The following is a 17,503-nucleotide window of genomic DNA, read 5'->3' as shown; positions in this document are numbered from 1 at the left end:
TTAGGAGCTATATGCCAGGAACCAGGGACAGAGACTAAATCTTTATTATTACTATTTTTGGCCATGCGGCTTGCGGGATCTTAGTTCCCCTACCAGAGATTGTGCTCCCTGCAGTGGAAGCACAGAGTCCTAACCACTGGACTATGAGGGAATTCCCTAAATCTTTATTATTTATGATACTACAGATTTTAAGTGGAAGGATGTGCTCAAGTTTCCATTTTTGTGCAGGGGGAAAATGGATTGGGGGGAGATAAAAAGTTAGTGTTGATGGTAGTTTGATCTGGGAGATGGAGGAAGAGATGAAGAGAAGAGCATACACTTGAGGAATACGAAGGTCCAACAGCAGGACTGGGAGGCAGATGTCGGGGGTAAGGCAGGAAGAGCCATGACTGCGATAGCTCCTTGGGGTCCGTCTGCGCAGCTGCACAGAGAGTGACGCCAATCATGAGCTAAGAACTGGAGGAGGACTACGTTTAGAGTGAAAGTGTGTGAACTCAGTTTTCAGCACGTTGTATTAAAGGTGCTTTTGAGACATTCAAGTGGAGATGTCAAACATGCAGCTGGAGATATTCATCTGAGACAATGATGTGCTTCCAGATATTTCTGTCTAGGGCTAGTCCCGATATCACGGGGGACAGAATATAAAGTGAGAAAAGCTGGAGGCTGAAGCCTGGGTTGATAATGTAGTTTATGAACTTGACCAAATTCTCTTCCACTCATCATTTGGTTCCTAATAGGTACTGAATAAATGTTTGAAGAATAGAATCTTTTAATATTTTCAATGGTTATTTGGACCTCATCCTGGGCTGCTCATAAGAGCAAGTAAAACATTGGTTGGTGTGTCTCCCTCCCTAGTTCCCTCTCAGTTACACATTTTTTAGGGAGTGGAAAGGAGACAACACTAAGAATCATTTCTTTGGTGTCTGGTTGTAGCACAATAGAAAAGAACTCTAACCACCACCGTCTCACCAAACCTCGCTTCCATTTCCTCTGGAAATCCTTTCCTTGTGTTCCCCATCCCATAGAAGAAAATCCCATCTTTGTATCTCCCTATATGAAAGATACACTTTCACGGCAGCAACACCCATCATTCCATTAGAGCATCGAGTGTTTCTTTGTTTCCCTGCAAGACTGTGAGCTCTTTCAAGGCAGATATGTTGTCAGAATCCACCTTTGTATCTCTAGCACATTGCTTAGCTCAAAGTAGGAAGTGCTCAATACATTTTTTAAATCAAAACTTTACTTTTTAGTGCTGTTTTAGGCTCACAGCAAAGTGAAGCAGAGTACAGAGTTCTCATATACCTCTATCCCTACACACACATACCTTCTCCCCCTATCCAGCACCAGAGTGGTACATTCGTTACAACTGATGAACCTATACTGACACATCAGAATCACCCAAAGTCCATAGTGCATGTTAGGGTTCACTTTTGGTGTTGTACATTCTATGGTTTGGACAAATGTATAATGACATCCATCATTATAGTATCACACAGAAGAGTTTCCTGCCCTAAAAATCCTCTGTGCTCTGCCTATTCTTCCCTCCCGCCCTCTAACCCCTGGAAACCACTAATTTTTTTACTGTCTCCATAGTCTTGCCTTTTCCAGAAAGTCATACAGTTGAAATCATACACTATGGAGCCTTTCCAAAATGGCTTCTTTCATGAAGTAGTATGCATTTAAGGCTCTTCCTTCTCTTTTCATGGCCTGATTGCCCATTACTTTTTAGTGCTCAATAATATTCCATTGTCTGGAGGTACCACAATTTATTTATCCATTCACCTCCTGAAGGACCAACTTGGCTTCCAAGTTTCGGCAATTATGAATAGAGCTGAGATAAACTTGTGTTCATGTTTTCTGTGTGAACACAAATTTTCAGTTCATTTGGGTAAATACCAAAGAGTGTGATTGCTGGATTGTACGCTAAGAGTATGTTTAGTTTTCTAAGAAACTGCCAAGCTATCTTCCAAAGTGGTTGTACAATTTTGCATTCCCATCAGCGATGAATGAGAGTTGCTGTAGCACTACTACACACCTATTAAAACAGCCAAAACATCTTTAAAAAGTTTTAAAATTTTCTACCTAAATGGATAGATTATATTTATTGGTAAGGTGCTGTGAAAAACCTCAGAGCTAAGAATTACTCTGGGGTTTCCCTTTAGGAAAGCCCCAAACTCAAACTTCTAAAACTCTGTGAAAATTAGATTAGAACTAAAATGTAGGGGCTTCCCTGGTGGTGCAGTGGTTAAGAATCTGCCTGCCAATGTAGGGGACACGGGTTGGAACCCTGGTCCAGGAAGATCCTACTTGCTGCGGAGCAACTAAACCCATACACCACAACTACTGAGCCTGTGCTCCAGAGCCCATGAGTCACAACTACTGAAGCCCACACGCCTAGAGCCCGTGCTCCACAACAAGAGAAGCCACCGCAGTGAGAAGCCCACACACTGGAACGAAGAGCAGCCCCTGCTTGACACAACTAGAGAAAGCCCACCGCAGCAACGAAAACCCAACACAGCCAAAAATAAATAAATAAAATAAATAAATTTATTTTAAAAAAAAGAAATAAAGAAATAAAATGTAGATTTAATTTATCTGGTTCCAATTAGTTTATAAAAAGTATTCTCTATATTTTTATGAAAAGCGTAACATTGGCAGATTAATAAGAACAAGAAAGAAGTAGTTACCGGGTGTACCTGCATGTTGATTAGGAGGGAAATCTAAATGAAGAAGTTGATTAAAAATTTAAAGAAACACTTCAGGAAGTTTTTAGCTCTTTGCTGATTAAAATAAATGACAATAATTTGTTGCTCTATATCATTTTGGAAGAGATAGGACATTAGGTCATTAATATCTGCCTGTTTGTAAGATAAACCCAAGTCGTAAGTTACATCTACAATGCTGTCCTTATTCACTGGAAATGCCCTTTAATATCCTACTAAGAAACCTCCTATCCAATTACTTAAGAACACTTCAACTTCATAAATTGTGAGCTGTTTGGACAGGTTGATTCAATTAAGAGTATACCCCCCCCCAAAAAAAATCCATGTAACTATTGTTATAAAATTCTTTAAAATTATGCAAAAGCCATATGATCTTCCTGAGGTAAGACTGAAACACAAACAGAGCTGTTTTCTTTCTACTGTGTGTTATTAAGTTTAATTGCTTCATTCTCATGATTGCTTTTGAAAGAGAAGAAATCAATCAAGCTTTCACTGAAAGTGGATACCACTGCATTATGTATGAGGTTGGCAAGGGAAAAGAGACCTGTGACCTAAAAGGAAATCAGGATCTAAAGCACTTACACATGTGAGGCTCTTATGCGTCCAAGTCTCCTTTGTCAAGAGGCATGCTGCCCTTGAACATGAACTTCAACATTATTCACTTAATATAAGTTTCTTAAGTTTATTTTTTAAGATCAGGCAGGCCCTTGAATGTGAAGAGGATGCTACTGATATATAAAAGAAAATATAAAGACACACTTTCCCCAGGAGTGTTGAAAGGGTTCTGTCTACACTGCTTTCTTAAATCCCTTGGGAATTTACAGCATTGTTTTTGAGGTGACAAAGCAGGATTAGAGGTGGTGATGATGGAAGAAAATGTGCCTGTGTCTGAATCCCTTGGTCCCCTGGGGGGAAGCCTTTGGTCTCCCTGGCACCAGTGTACAACAAACTGAGTGAGTTGGCCTAGATTCTTCATTTAAACACAATTATTTCACATCTGAAAAATTTTTAAAGATATGTGCAATTTATTTATTTATTTATATTTATTTAATTTTTAATTTTTTGGCTGCACCCCAAGGCATGTGGGATCTTAGTTCCCTGACCAGGGATCAAACCCATGCCCCCTGCATTGAAAGGTGGAGTAATAACCACTGGACCGCTGGGGAAGTCCCTTGTACCTGAATGTTTTAAGTGAGATGCTAGGGGTAGAAAAATAACCCTTGTGTTTCTCCCCTCATTTCTGAATCTGTCTACACATTGAGTTTATTTCCCTGCTATAACAAGAGGTCACCACTAGGAATCGCTGAACATTCACAGTGATTGACTGATTGATTTGGTATATACATCTAACATATACTTATATATATATAACATTCACAGAGTTTTCCTTTTTAAATTTTCTTTTGAATTTTATTTTTTTATACAGCAGGTTCTTATTAGTCATCAATTTTATACACATCAGTGTATACATGTCAATCCCAATCTCCCAGTTCATCCCACCACCACTGCCCCCACCCCGCCACTTTCCCCCCTTGGTGTCCATACATTTGTTCTCTACAACTGTGTCTCAATTTCTGCCCTGCAAACCGGTTCACGTTATAACCCATGTTACCTTCCACCATAGTTCCAGAGCAATTTCTCACATTGAAAGCCTTCTCATCCAACCTGCCAGCAAGATTGTGCTTTATTAATGTTAATTTGTTTGTTATCTTTGTAGGCAAGATGCAACAGGCTGGAGAAACAGCTAGCAAAGATAGGATATCTTAGTTGGGAAGAAATCTTAGGAGGTAGAATAAGAATTTGGTTGGCTTCCCTGGTGGCGCAGTGGTTCAGAGTCCGCCTGCCAATGCAGGGGATACGGGATCGTGCCCCGGTCCGGGAAGATGCCACATGCCGCGGAGTGGCTGGGCCCGTGAGCCATGGCCGCTGAGCCTGTGTGTCCGTAGCCTGTTCTCCGCAACAGGAGAGGCCACAACAGTGAGAGGCCTGCGTACCGGGGAAAAAAAAAAAAAAAAAAAAAAAGAATTTGGTAGAGAAAGTGTCTTTTAATGGTCTTCTCTCTAGAAAAATCACATAGACTTCTGCTCTGACAGAGATTTGATTCTCTAATCATTATAGTTCCATTGAACCTAGATATCATTAACAACTTAAAAGCCATGTTTCTAAAAAAAAGCCATGTTTCTACAAAAAGGCAGGCATTCTCTTCGTAAGTTTCTAGTTTCTCTTTTATTAAGAAACATTTTAGTCTATCAAATGGTTGAACTTGGAGCCGGGCTTCCAGAACACACAGCCCTTCTTTCGCAGCCCTTGGGAGGATGGAGAGGGGGCAAAGGGAACTAATAGTTTTTGAGCTTCTCCTTAGAGCCAGGTACAGGACTGGGGAATTTCCCAACTTCTTTTACATATAGAAGAGGAAACTTTGGGGAAGTTATGATGTCTGAGGATGGGCAGATGGTTGGGTAAACCGTAAGCAGTGACCACAGTCTGGTTCATGCCACCATCCCCAGTACCTTGCTGAACAAGGGATCCCTGGTAGGAAGGGAGAAAGGCAGGGTTCACTGTCATTCAACTAGAGCAAGTAGTTGTGGGTGTCCTCTTCGTTTGGGCAGTGCTAACAGAGTGTCCCTCTGTGCCGTAACTATGTCTTATACATCCTATACAACATGCAGCACAACGCTGGAAATACGGTGGATCCTCAAAGGAGGTTTACTTATTTATTTATTTATGGCTGGCTTTGGTTCTTCTTTGCAGTGCGCGGGCTTCTCTTGCAGTGGCTTCTCTTGCTGCAGAGCACGGGCTCTAGGTGTGTGGGCTTCAGTAGTTGTGGCACACGGGCACAGTAGTTGTGGCTCGCGGGCTCTAGAGTTCAGGCTCAGTAGTTGTGGCGCATGGGCTTAGCTGCTCTGTGGCATGTGGGATCTTCCCGGACCAGGGCTCAAACCCATGTCCCCTGCATTGGCAGGCAGATTCTTAACCACTGTGCCACCAGGGAAGCCCAAAGGAGGTTTTTAGAATTAATTCCATCATCATCCTTTAAAACATATGTTTAGGACATCCCTGGTGGTCCAATGGTTAAAACTCTGCGCTTCCACTGCATGGGGCATGGGTTCGATCCCTGGTTGGGGAAGTTCCGCATGCCTCGCGGTGTAGCCAAAACAACAACAACAAAAAAGCAAAAACAAACCCCCAAAACAAAAAACATACGTTTAATGTCAGTTGTCATCACTTCTGTGAACAGATTTTGGTCATCATTTGAGTCCATTTTCTAAAAAACACTAACCATCATCTGAGCCTTCAGCAAGTTGTGTAGCAGTAACATCAAAGATCACTGATCACAGATCACCATCACAGATATAATAATGAAAACATTTGAAATATTGCCAAGAATTACCAAAATCTGACACAGAAAATCAAGCGGGCAAATGCTGTTGGAAAAACGGTTCCAAGAGACTTGCTCAACGTGGGGTTGCCCCAAACCTTCAATTTGTAAAAAAGACAAATCTGCAAAGCGCAATGAAGCGAAGCTCAATAAAACAAGTTTGCCCATATTAAAAAACAACAAACATTTATGACATACTTACGCATTCAGTGAAGATTTACTACGTGCAGAGCACTCTGCTAAGTGGCAGGGATACAGCGATGATACACACATGTAGTCGCTGGCCTCAGTGGTTACTAAGTGCTGTGATAGGGGAGAAGTTAAAGCTGTGAGGGACACAAAAGAGGAGAGTTTCATCCTGAGAGGGGTGACACAGTCCAGAAATGCGTCTGGAAGAGTGAGGTCTAAGCTGACTCAAGGGTAAGTAGGCATTTCTTAGACAAGGGCAGAGTGTGTGTGTGTGAGTGTTTGCGTGTCTACACTCTGTGAAGTGTGCGCCAGCAGTCAGATTTGAGGGGACAGGGTAGTGAGAGGATTAAGTGCACAGACTCTGAAGCCCTCTGTCTTTTTTAAAACTATTATGGTAAAATACACGTAAGATAAAATTTACCATTTTAACCATTTTAAAGCGTGCAATTCAGTGGCATTAAGTACGTTCACAACTATCTTGTGTAAAAACATCGCCACTATCTAGTTGCAAAACTTTTTCATCACCCCAAATGGAAATCCCAGGGACTTCACCGGTGGTCCAGTGGTTAAGTCTCTGTGCTCCCAATGCAGGGGAACTGGGTTCCATCCCTGGTCAGGGAAATACATCCCACATGCACACGGCAACTAAGAGTCTGCGTGCCACAACTAAAAATCCTGCATGCCGCAAGTAAAGATCCCGCACACTGCAACTAAATACCGCGCATGTGGCAATGAAGATCCGGCGCAGCCAAATAAATAAATATTTTTTTTAAAAAAAGGAAAGAAAATAGATTGAGGGACTTTCCTGGCAGTCCAGTGGTTAGGACTCCATGCTTCCACTGAAGGGGGCACGGGTTTGATCCCTGGTCAGGGAACTAAAATTCCACAGGTCCCGCGGTACGGCCAAAAAAAGAAGAAAATAGACTGAACGTAAGAGGTAACTCTGCGTTTGGTTTAGAGGCTGGTGTAGTAATCCAGGTGGGAAATCACAGTGGCATTGAGGGTGGAACTGAAACCGAGCAGGATCCTGTGAGGCTCCTGGGCACACAAGCCTTTCTGTCCCGTTTTCTTGCTTGTAGGAAATAGAATCCAACCTCCGTGACCTTTCCTGAGTTCCAAAGGGCAGATTCAAACAGTTGCTAATCAAGGGAGGAGTAGCCAGGAAACCACCCGAGGCCAGGCACCAGAGAAGCTCATCAAGATTACCTGAGACCAGGTTAGAGGATTGCAGGCCCTGCACACACCCTAATCTTATCAGCAACCCCACCCTTGAACCCCTGCTATAAAACTCCTCATCAAATCCTCCTGGGTTGGGACACATAGTATTTTGGGGCAGGAGCCCACTGTGTCCCTCTTTGCCTGGCAAAGCAATAAAACTATTCTTTTCTACTTCACCCCAAACTCTGTCTCCGAGATTGAACTTGGCACTGGTGCACAGAGCTTTTGGCATCAGATCTAAGCAGATATAACCAAGAGAGCCTCAGAAAAGAAACTGGACGGAAGGCGCATGGACCAGACGCAAGCATACGCTGATCTTGTTGATTTTACCTCTTAGACATAAATGTTACTCAAATACGGCGCGATTTCTCCAACTTGCTGTCACTTCACCTGTCTAAGCCATCATCATCTCTCAAGTAGACGGCTATAATGATCTCCCAGAGCTTTTCCATCTCAATTATTATTCTTATTCCATATCTATTCTCGATCTTTTCTAATCTCGTCTCCGCATTGCAAAGTGATGTTAACAAAGTATTTTAGACATACGGAAAGGGGTAAGGAATAATGTATATTCATGTATCCAACTCACATGTTAAGAAAATAAAAATAGGGAATTCCCTGGCAGTCCAGCGGTTAGGACTCTGTGCTTTCACTGCCAAGGGCCTGGGTTCAATCCCTGGTCAGGGAACTAAGAACACACAAGCCGCGTGGCGTGGCCTAAGTAAATAAATTAATAAAATAAAAATACATCTGGTTGTGTCCCTCTTGTAACCCTCTCCAATCATATTCTCCTCTCCTCAGTCTACCTGTATTTAAATATTGCAGATAAACACCCATATCAGCACGGTAGGTACCGCTATCATTTCCTCACGTATCTGTGTACTTTTACAACATTAGTATGCGTCCCTTTGTGTATTTGTATATTTTCTTGAATGTTTTAACGCCTCACAGAGATAAAGTCACATTGCATGTGTCACTCTGCCACTGCTCTCCACCCGCACCTCAATTAAGCTCCTGTTAGTGTGAAGTGTTCATGCTGAAACGTGTTGTCCTGGTCCGTTTATTTTCAATGCAGTGGAATCTTTCCATTGTATGCATATACAAGAATGACACACTTATCTATTCAAAAGGCAGATCCGATCATGTCAATCTCCTGCTCAAGATACCTCAAGCAGTAGAGAACTGCTGATTTTCTGCTGAGGACTGCAATCACGTCTGGCTCGATTTCAGGCTCCTTCTACCACCAAAGCCTGTCCTAAGCCCCCGGCTTGTTCCCCTTCTACTAATTAACTCCTACTCACTCTTCAGATCTCAGCTCAAATTTGCTTCCGTGAGAAAGTTTTCCACCATCTCTACCACACCTGCTAGATCGCTTCCTTTACATGCTTTCATAGGAATTTTCTAGAACAAATAACCACATGGTTGAATTCCTGTTAGTACCTCCTTACCCAAACTAAAAGTCTGCAGAGGCCATCTCTATTTTTGCTCACATTGCATCTCCAAGAGCCATACCAAGTGCTTGGCACTTAGTAGGCATTCAATAAAACCTGGCTGAATGGATGAGAACAGAAATAAGTATTAGAAATATTTTCCTGCCTAGTAGATACATACTTCTAATTAATTCTGCTTAACTTAAACTTGTTAAATACTATTAAGCCCACAGACAATGTACTGATCCAGTAAGCTTTTATTCAGCAATTCATGAATCAGGTAGCATCCAATCTAGCAGACAGAAAGGCACTCCAAAGAGCTGTGCAAGGCTAGAGATTTTATAGACAAAAGCTAGAAGGTACAAGGCATTCCCTGATTGGTTAAAGCGGACTACCTTCCTTATATGGGTAAAGGGGAACTCTAGCTGGGTCAGGTAACTTGTGCTGAGCTGGCAAGCGCTGACTGGTTGACCTAGGTCTTCCTTTTCTGGGCGAGCTGAGGAGAGAAACTTGGTTAAGTTTTGGTTTGCTGATGTGGGGCTTAGCGTGAGCAACTCCATCTTGGGCCTATTTTAGATATTTTAACACCACTTATTCTAGAATTTAATTTCAAACCCTGATTGGGTGGCTGCGACTGCATACACCCTCCCTCTGTAAACAACTAGAAAACTGGACAAATATATGAAACTACTCTTTTCAGACAGTGGACAACAAGAGTGCAGGACTGTGAACAAAGCTGAGAGAAGTGAAACCAATGAGATAAGCCCTACTTTGCTCCAGAGGCATTTTAAGGACAATGGTGCAGGGAGGGAGATCCCAAGCAGAGATAGCACTCAATTCAAAAGAAGAAAAAAAGAAAAAAAGACTAAAGAACAGATGAGATAATAGCAAACAAATAGCAAGACGGTCGATTTAAACTCAACCATGTTGAGGGAATTCCCTGGTGGTCCAGTGGTTAGGACTTGGAGCTTTCACTGCCATGGCCCGGCTTCAATCCCTGGTTGGGGAACTAACATCCTGCAAGCCTCATGGCTCAGCAACAAAACAAAACAAATAAACAAACAAAAAAACTCAACCATGTTGGGCTTCCCTGGTGGCGCAGTGGTTGAGAGTCCGCCTGCCGATGCAGGGGACACGGGTTCGTGCCCCGGTCCGGGAGGATCCCACATGCCGCGGAGCGGCTGGGCCAGTGAGCCATGGCCGCTGAGCCTGCGCGTCCGGAGCCTGTGCTCCGCAGCGGGAGAGGCCCCAACAGTGAGAGGCCCGCGTACCGCGCAAAAAAAAAAAAAAAAAAAAGAATCCCCCTGCCAATGCAGCGGACATGGGTTCAAGCCCTGGTCGGGGAAGACCGCACATGCCGCAGACCAACTAAGCCTGTGCGCCACAAGTACTGAGCCTGCGCTCTAGAGCCCACGAGCGACAACTACTGAGCCCGCGTGCCACAGCTACTGAAGTCCGCGAGCCTAGAGCCCATGCTCTGCAACAAGAGAAGCCACTGCAATGAGAAGCCCACGCACTGCAATGACGAGTAGCCCCACTTGCCACAACTAGAGAAAGCCCACGTGCAGCAACGAAGACCTAGTGCAGCCAAAAATAAAGAAAATTTTTTAAAAAAGAAATGCACTTTAAATATAAAGACATATGTAGGATGAAAGTAAAAAGTAGAAAAAGATATATGATGCAAACACTAATCATAAAAAGGGTGATGTTCCTATATTAATACCAGACAAAGTAGACATGCCAGCAGATAAGGCGAGGGGTCGCTGAAGATAGAGAACCAGGCTGGGCTTTCTTGACATAAGAGAAGCCATTTTTGGCCTAAGGCATTTTGTGATCCAAGCCTGGCCACAATGCTTGCCCTTGAACAGGTCTCAGTAATCAATGACCTTCAGGGAACAAAAAATGCAGAAACAGAGGACTGTTATCAGGCAAGTGAAGTAACAAAAGCAAAGATAACAAATCTGTTGTAAAGACACCCAGTTCTATTTCAATGGTAAAGACTGGCCTAAAGCACTGTCTTGTGCTGTCTTGCAGAATTTAAATTCCTCCTCCGTTGCTCAACCACCAGATTAACTGGAATCTAAGGGATGATGATGTTGACTTTTTCTGATCCTCAGTGACTTCAGTCAACTAAAGCTTGGACTGGACCACCCAAGCCCCTTCATGAATATGCATGAATGCTTAGCTTAAAACTTACCCAATTTTGGTGTACAGGGAGACACTGCTTTGGGAAGGATCCCTGGTGTTCTCCCTACTTGCTGCAAGTAATAATAAATCCTTCCTTATCCAGATCTTTCTCTTCGTTGTGTCTTTCGGCTTGATACCCACCAAGAGACTAACCCAGTTTTTGGGTAACAGACATAAGGACAAGGAATTTCACCAGAGTTAAAGAGCAATACATTTCATAATGACAAAAAAAGTCAATTCATTCAGAAGACATAGCAATCCTAAATATGCATGTACCTAATATCAAAATTTCAAGATATGCTAGGTGAAACCTGACAGAACCAAAGGGAGAGATAGACAAATCCACCACCACAATTTTAGTTGAAGCTTCCAATACTGCTCTCAGCAACGGATAGAAGAAGATAGAATATCTTGAAGGACACAAAGGATGTGAACAACATTATCTTTTCAAGTACACATGAAACATTTACTGAGATAGAGAAAATTTAGAGACATAAATCCCAATAAACGTAAAATGACTGAAAAACTACAGAATGTTCCTTTTTAGTACAATAGAATTAAACTGGAAATTAATTACAGAAGTTATCTGGAAAGCTGCCCAGATATCTGGAAATTAAACAACAAATTTCCTTGTAACTCATTGGTCAGAGAAGTTGCAAAGGAAATTAGAAAATATTTAAAAGGAAACACAATCCATCAAACAATCAATAAAATGGATAAACTCTAGCTAGAGTGATTAAGAAAGAAGAAAAGGAATATACAAATTATCAATATCAGGAATAAAAGAGGGGACATCTCTGAAGATATTAAAGCGTTAATAAGGGAGTAGCATGAACAACTTTATGCCAATCAATGAAATGGGCCAATTCACTGGAGACATAAATTACTAAAACTATTTCAAGAAAAAATAAAAAATTGGAATAGTTCTATATGTAATAATTAAATAAAATTTATAGTTAAATACCTTTCTGCAAAGAAAACTCCATGCTCATATGGCTTCACTGGTGAATTCCATTAAACATTTAAGGAAGAAATAACACACAAACTCTTTCAGAAAATAGAAGAGGAAACCCTTCTATGTATGAGGTCACTATCTGACAACACCAAAACCAGACAAAGTCATTATAAGAAACGAAAGCTGCAGAGTAATATTGCTTGTGAAGGATAAACACAAAAAATCCTTAACAAAGCATTATCAAATTGAGTCCTGAAACAGAAATGCAAAGGACCTAGACTAGCCAAAACAATCTCAAATATGAAGAACAAAGATGGAGAACTTACACTATCCGATTTCAAGACATATTACAGTAATCCAGATAATGTCACATTGGGGAAAGGACAGACATATAGACCAACGGAACAGAATGGAGAGTCCAGAAACACACACACACACACATATATATAATTATATTATATATATAATTATATTACATATATATAATTATATATAAAATGTGTACATAATTTTTATATATTACATATTTATTATATATAATTTATAACATAATATGTAACATATATATTATATAAAATATATGTTTTATGTATATAAAATTCTTTTTTCAATTGATTTTTGACTCTGTGAAGGCAATTCACTGGGGAATATATGAGTCTATTTATACAAAACTCTAGATAAAGCAAAACCAATCCACAGGGTCAGGAAGTACATCAGTGGTTGCCTGGGGTGGAGGTTGCCAGGGGTGGGTTGGGGACATGATTTGCCAAGGTACAAGGGAACAATTTTGGGTGTTACGGTTTTCTCGTTATACTTGGTTTTGAATCATTCTAGAAAGTCTCATGGCTAAGATTTGGAGGTCACTTAGGGGAAGAAGGCCTCATCAGATGGAAATGATCTATACCTTGATTGTGGTAGAGGTTAGATGGGGCATACATATTTGCCAAAAAAAAAAAAATCACCTAACTGTACCCTTTGTATGGGTATATTTTATGTAAATTACAGCTTCCTAACAGTTCATCTAAAACATGAAATGGTTAAAAAAAAAAAAAATGCGGCTTCCTTGGATACGCTCCAGACTTAGTGAATCAGAAAGTTGAGATGGTAAGGCTAAGATTTGGAGGTCAAGTGGGGGCAGAAGGCCTCATCAGGTTGATTTTAACTGACTGACTAGTTTACCTCCTGTTTCAGGTCCAGTGAGAACTTAAAAATAGACATTTATTTTCTGTTCCTTATTCTAAAACTAAGACATGATTGCTTGCCAAAAAAATTCAGGGAATGTAGGAATCTTTAAAGATCCAGAATTAACATTATCATATATATCAGGTTTTTCTGCAAATGTATAGTATACACATGTATTTTTAACAACATGGAGTCCTATGAAACATACTATTTTATCAACTACTCTTTTCACTTAATATACAGTGAACCACTTTTCATAGATTAACCACACCACAAGAAGTGACTGCTTATGTATTAAGTGACTGTATTCTCTCATTTATTTGAACAGTTCCCCAAAGATGGACATGTAGGTTGTGGGGTACTTTTTGCAGCTTGGCCTACTCAACACCCACTTCAACTCCCTTCTCACTGCCCTGTTCAATTCTAAAAGCTGGAAAGATAAACACTTGCTTTCTCAGATACCCCGGCAGGTCCGGTGGCCATGTCATCTGGGTCTGGCCAATGAGACAGAAATGGAAGCAGCTAATACTGCCTCCTGGGCTTCCTGCTCCCCAGGGGGCCTGCACCTGGGGGCCCCAGGTCCAGCAGTCACTGCCTAGAGCAGAGCTGGAAGGGGGCAGTCCGGTTCCCTCACAGCATCCCTCAGTCTCCAGACAGCCCTGGATGCCCTTCTGTTGGACTTCTAATGGCATGAGATAGACACCTTACTTAAACCACTAACAAAACAAACCACAAAATGCCGCTGGGTACTCACTAGGTTATTTCCAAGAAAAATTCCCAGAAGTAGAACTGTTGGATCAGAGTATGCGTTTTTAAATACTTTTGAAACGTTTTATCAATTGACACTCCCACCAGTCCTGTATTATTACTGACCTGCGTCCTTGGACTCTTTAATCAATAGAAATTGATAAGAGGACAGACGAGAACTTCACGCAAGGCTTTCTTGGGGCTCGTGCTGCAGCACCAGGGAACGGAAACAAGAAACAGGTGATCTTGCTCGTTTTCCGGGTATGGCTGGCTGGTTCCTCAAATGGCTGCGGGTGAGGCGGATTGGTGGGTGGGACCAGAGGCGTGGCTAAGGTGGTCTGCCCAGCCCCTCCCTCGGTGGTGCTGTGCGCAGGGGTCATGCGCAGTATCGTGCTTTTGCTCCCGGCACCTCAGACATGGCAGTAGTTTTGTGGCCTTTTTGTAGCTTGTTGTTGATAACTGCTGGGACTGCATCATGCTTGCAGTTATTTTTAGTCCTTTATAGTTTCTTTGTATGCTGTTGCTTGAGGAGGCGTTTATTACACTCTGCACGCCAGTAAAGGGTCCCAGGTCCCAAGCTATTGCATGGTGCAAGCACTCTGGTAGTGGGTCCCAGGTCCCAGGCTATCTCTATATAAATTTACAACTTTCTCTACACTGCCAACTCAGGATATTATCACTTATTATTTTTATATTATAAAAAACAAAATAGCTTTATAGCGGTATAATTGATATACAAAGAACTGCACAATTTGATGAACGCAGACATATTCAAAGACTTGTAATACTATCACAACAATCAAGGGAATATACACATCTAACCCTTCCCAGAGTGTCCCTGTGTCCCATCGTGTTTTTGTGTGCGTGCAGGCAGTAAGCACAGTTAACGTGAGATCTGCCGTCTTAAAATTGTCTTCCAGGGCTTCCCCGGTGGTGCAGTGGTTGGGAGTCCGCTTAGCGATTCAGGGGACACGGGTTCATGCCCCGGTCCAGGAATGATCCCACATGCCGCAGAGCGGCTGGGTCCGTGAGCCATGGCCGCTGGGCCTGCGCGTCCGGAGCCTGTGCTCCGTAAAGGGAAAAAAAAAAAATTGTTTTCCAGCTTTATTGAGCTATAATTGACATATAACATCGTATAAGTTTACTTCTTAGCAAATTTTGAAGTGCACAACATGGACTGTGGACTGCATTATCACTTTTTCTTTTTCTTTTTCGGTACACGGGCCTCTCACTGTTGTTGCCTCTCGCATTGCGGGGCACAGGCTCCGGACGCGCAGGCTCAGTGGCCATGGCTCACGGGCCCAGCCGCTCCGCGGCATGTGGGATCCTCCCGGACCGGGGCACGAACCCGTATCACCCTGCATCGCCAGGCGGACTCTCAACCACTGCACCACCAGGGAAGCCTACATTATCACTTTGTTTTGCACCATTTCCAAACTGATGGGTAAAAAAGATATCTCATTGTAATTTGTCTCATTTTAATTTGTCTATCTTTGATTACCACTGATAATTCATACATTTAGTGAACGCTTCTATTCCTTCTTTTGTAAATTGCGAGTTAGACCAGGGAACTTACTGGAAGCAGCTGCTTCCCTCGTCTTTGGCTGTGGGCAATGTTGGGGGATATGGCTAGCAGCCAATTTGTTTGAAATTCCAGCACCTCCATTACATCCCTGTCACTTTCCAGTAGGATATTACAGACACGAGCTCTGTTCCAGGCCTGCTCTTCGGCACTTTCCAGATGTCTCCACAAGCCCAACACACTTGGGAAGGATCTTGGTGAGATATGTTATGTCTCCAAGGGGAAAAAAAAAAGAAAAAAAGCTAGGGATCTTTGAGCTGCTGCTATTTTAAGGTATATGCTGAACAAGTTTCTGAACAGCTTGAGTTGCTACTTCAAATACAAAGGGTTGAATCATTCACTTTCTTACGCTGGGTGGAACCAGACAGTCCGGCAGTCAGAGAATAGCAATTTCTTACAGGTGACACGAATGTCTCCATATAAATCACGTACCGTATAACAAATAACATCATTTGGGGGAATAACGTAATGGATTTTTTCAGGGGTGCTCCTCCATGTTGACGTGGAATGGCACGTCTTCATTTACCCATTTTGAACTGTTTTCCTAATCACCCAAGGCTATGAATAAGGAAGTATGAATTGGGTATGGGGGCTAGAGTAAAAATTCAAACACAGCTGGGGACCGAGGCAAGGCCAAAAGTGTGTGTTGAAGCGGACAAAGAAAAAGAGAGAACAGATATTCCAGAGAGCCTCAGCCTTTCTACACTTGTGCATGTATGGACGCCGCCTTTCTGAGTCATTTTTTATGAATGATTCGCAGCCGGCAGGACCCAAGAGGGACCCACAGGCTCTGGATATCACTCACAGACGCTGGGGCTTTCAGTTCAAGGAGCAGACCGGTGGTGATCTGCAAGTAGTGACTGTAAGCAGCATTGTCCTTAGGGAGGTGGGCTGGTATCTCCTTTGCCCCTCAAAGCTTTCAACTGCGCCCTGCAACAGGCGGCTGACCTCTAAGGACTATATGAGAGATTCTCAAACTTTTGAGTCTCAGGATTCTCACAACTTAACAACTATTGAGGACTCTAAATAGCTTGTTTTGTGGGTTATATCTATTGGCATTTACGGCAATAGAAATTAAAGCTGAGAAACATTTAAAATATTCTCATTCATCGAAAATAACAGTAATAAACCCACTACGTGTTAACATAAATAACATGCTTTTTAATAAAAAAAAATTGATTCCCATTGTTGTAACGCTCTTTTCTATCGGGATTAACAGAAGACAGCTGGATTTCCACATCTGCTTCTGCACTCAGTCTGTTGACGTATCACAGGTCAGATAGCCTTTGGGAAACGCCGCTATTCACTACTGAAGGAATGAAAGTGAAACAGGCAAATACCATATTAGTGTTATAATGAAAACAGTTTTGACTTCAAGGATCCTCTGAGAAGGTTTGGGAAACCCCCGTCAGTTCCCGGCCACACTCAACACAACTCCTGTGACTTCTGAATCCCACTGGGTTCAGCCATTGGGAGCCCTGGCAGTAAGACAGTGCCATGGGAATACTTCTTGCTCTGGCCCCATCCCTGCAGGGTTGCATACACTGAGGCTGGCTTGGTCTCTTGGAAAAAGATTAAGGCTTCTTTCAAGTGACTCTCTTCTACGGGTTCCACTTACTTCTCCCCTTACCACTTTGGGCCTAGGGGTAGAACATCTCTAAGTTGTTGCATTATTTTTTTTTAGTTTTTCTACACTCTGTGCACACCTTTGTAAATAAAAACTGAATTTATCCTAATTTTTTACTACCACATGTAAATAAAACAAAAATTCAAAAAATAACACAGAGCCTTATTATGTGCCAGTGGTTCTCAAGGTGTGGTACCTGGAGCATCGGCATTAGAATCACCTGGAAACCTGTTAGAATTAGAATTCAAATTTTTGGGCCACACCCCGGACTGAAAGAATCAGAA

Source organism: Leucopleurus acutus, assembly GCF_964270905.1.
Source record: "Leucopleurus acutus genome assembly, chromosome: 11".
NCBI lineage: Eukaryota > Metazoa > Chordata > Mammalia > Artiodactyla > Delphinidae > Leucopleurus > Leucopleurus acutus.
This window is presented reverse-complemented; position numbering follows the sequence as displayed.